Here is a 3,071-nt window from a genome sequence, read left to right as displayed (position 1 = left end):
TATATATATATATATATATATATATATATATATAGTGTTAACGGCTATCTTGATTTATTTTATACGCAACTATTTGTTTCTATCCGTACTTATTGTGTAATGGAGTGTATCTGGTGGTATTTGAATCTGTTCAACCATGAAGCCTCCGTGGTCTAATGGTTATGACGCTCGCCTTGACAGCGAGAGGTCGCAGGTTCGAGACCCGCCGGTGGCGTTATATTACACAATTTCTTTATTCATTTATTTACAGGACTACATTCGTTGAGAGCTATGCTACACGATGTATTATTATGTCCTTTATCCGAACACTATATTTACCTTTCTTTGATAATTTATATATATAATAGCGTACCGGTACCCTCTTCTCAATTTTCTGCGTGCACGATTTATATCTTACATGGTTCTGAACCACCATACAGCCCGATGTATATACCGTATTAATATTGGTCTAAATGTTGACTTGCATTGAGTCGTGACAATTTTTAGAGTACAGAAATAAGTACTGAAAGTTGTCAGGTTGTTTTGGAACGTAAATTCGTAAGATATTATTATTAAGCATTATTTTTACACATCCCAACCTGTAGAAAATATGTTCTAATGCCCTGTCCAGACTATCAAATTTCATTTGACAAAACATGTGACATGCCTAAATATGGTCATGACGACATCACATCATGATAGGCACATCATGACTATGGGTATACAAGAAAATATGATAATCTGGACAGAGATATGAGACTCCAGAACATTTTAATTTCATTTAATGTTTGGTAACCTAAATATATAAATAAGGTTAAAGTAGTGATGGTGCCGTGATTTCCCAACGGGGGCTCCGATGACTGGCGGAGTGGCGTGTTTCTGACGCGAAGGCCGATTTCCCCTACGACAGATTCATAAATGTGCGGTTCAGGGAGATCACATGGGATACTTTACACATTTGTGAGAACACTTGAATATTATTGGAGGGAGTTCATTCTATTTTAAATTTGAATGACATTTGACCTTAAGCCAGGCAATCACTGCGACCGACGGATCGTTTTATAATAGGGAGCTTTCGATTGCACGACGACGGTAGGACGTAGAACGTAATGACGTCACTAAAAGTCATCTCCGCATGCGAGAACGTTAAGGTCACCTCGTCGAGTAGATTCTGGAACGCAGTTTTGCCAAATAGGCCTATACGTATGCAGAGAACGTAGGACACCAGGAAGGACGGTCATGCATGAGTGATTCCGTTCTAGCGTCGAGTCGTCGCACAAATCGAAAGCTCGCTATTGACGACCCATTCAGACTGTTACCTGCTGCCATCGACAATCAGTAGACGACATCGGGTCGTCTAGTGCTCAAAAAGAGCGGAGTTGGAGTTGAACCGACGGTCGTACAACGCAGTGAGTTTCCCGATTTACATGAGGGCTACACAACCTTAGAGCTACTGCCTATGTCTTTGCTGTGTTATTGCATATTACTGTCACTTGCATATATTTTCTTCTGTGTTGCTTATTTGATAAGCAACTCTTTCAAGAGATTTTTGTTAAAAATATCATATTGTATTTCTGTATCTCAACATTTACAAAAGTTAATATAATTATTTCAAGTTATCGTTTTGATAAAGATGGAAGTTTGATTATAACGAAATACCGTAAATCCACGAATATTTTTTTTGGAGGCTTCTGTGCGGTGCTTCGAGAGCGGCGCTTAATTGAGAGTTGCGCTGGCTGCGCTTATTAAAACAAATATTGGCGTGGCGCTTTCCATGCCCATTCCCACGTGACCTATCTCACGTATTCCCATGGTTCGGTAGGCCTATCATAGACCCTATATCATTGTACATAAACGTTTATAAGGATATGCTTGTGTCTTCGTTTTGTTTATTCATTCATTGTATTTCAAACCCTGTTTCTCAAAGTGTTTCATTACACATAGCTTATTCAATTGAATAATCTCGGACAAGCGCCGCGGTGTTTAGCGGAAAAAGAATCACGTTTGGTGCGGCGCTTATTCGAGAGCGGCGCTTATGGGGGGGGGGGGTGGCGGCGCTTATTCGAGGATTTACGGTATATAATGGTTAGAGTTGTTATTGTTTTGAAGGCAAACGTACTAAAACGAACTGTACATTTTGGAAACTCGTGTAAAAGTGACATCTTGGCTGTGTTGTATTTCATGTATAATTAATAGAAACGGTAATACCATGTTAAGCACTGTCAAAGTATTAATGAATGCATTAAAGCGGTTTTTTTAAATTTAAATATTTCAAAAAAAAATGTAGGTGTATTTATTTTTTTGTCGTCTCACGTATTTAGCTGAATGTGAGTCTACACCAAGCTATATGACACATGGCTTGAACTACCTGTCAGAACTGTTAGGCCTCTTATCGACAGATGTCTGAAGCCACTGAATCTACAGTAAAAGCCTGCTCACCTTCGACTAGTGGACAGGCATTTACTCTGTGGCAAAATCTAACAAACTGATGACTGTTTTGTTGTACAATCTCATTGACTCTCATGTTTTTGTTTTGAATACTTGATATTGCAACCTCGCACAGATGTGGACAAAATGCTTTGCAAAACGATTTTATAAAAATTAGAATGTTTTTGACATTTCGACGTAGTCAACAAAAAAAACCCAAAAATAATATTGACTCAGTCACCATTCTAACAAGCCAATTCGTAGTTTCGCACGTATGCACTATATGGAATGACTCCTCTATTTTTATTAATAAACATATTTAAGATAATAGGATATAATTTTTTGAGGATTAAAATCAGGTCTATTGATTTTTAGCCGAATGTACAGTACATATACAGTAATATATTTGTGTGTATAAAAATATCCCAAATTGATTTCAATCCTTGGAAATGAAGACCAAATTGAATTATGAATTGCTTCTCATTTTATTCAATGTCTGCGTTTACTTTAATAAATCCAATACCTAAGATTCACGATTTCATTTATAGTCCAAATTTGAAATACGAGGAGGCAAACAATTGCTTCATCATTAATAGCTACTTTGTCTATTAAACTAGCAATTAATACCTTTCGATGGCGCCCTCAACAACAACAAAACATAAAAC

The sequence above is a fragment of the Anneissia japonica genome, unplaced genomic scaffold, assembly GCF_011630105.1.
Source record: "Anneissia japonica isolate Jap-2015-1 unplaced genomic scaffold, ASM1163010v1 scaffold334_len275345_cov169, whole genome shotgun sequence".
In the NCBI taxonomy this organism is placed as follows: Eukaryota; Metazoa; Echinodermata; class Crinoidea; order Comatulida; family Comatulidae; genus Anneissia; species Anneissia japonica.
Note: the sequence above shows the minus strand (reverse complement) of the source record.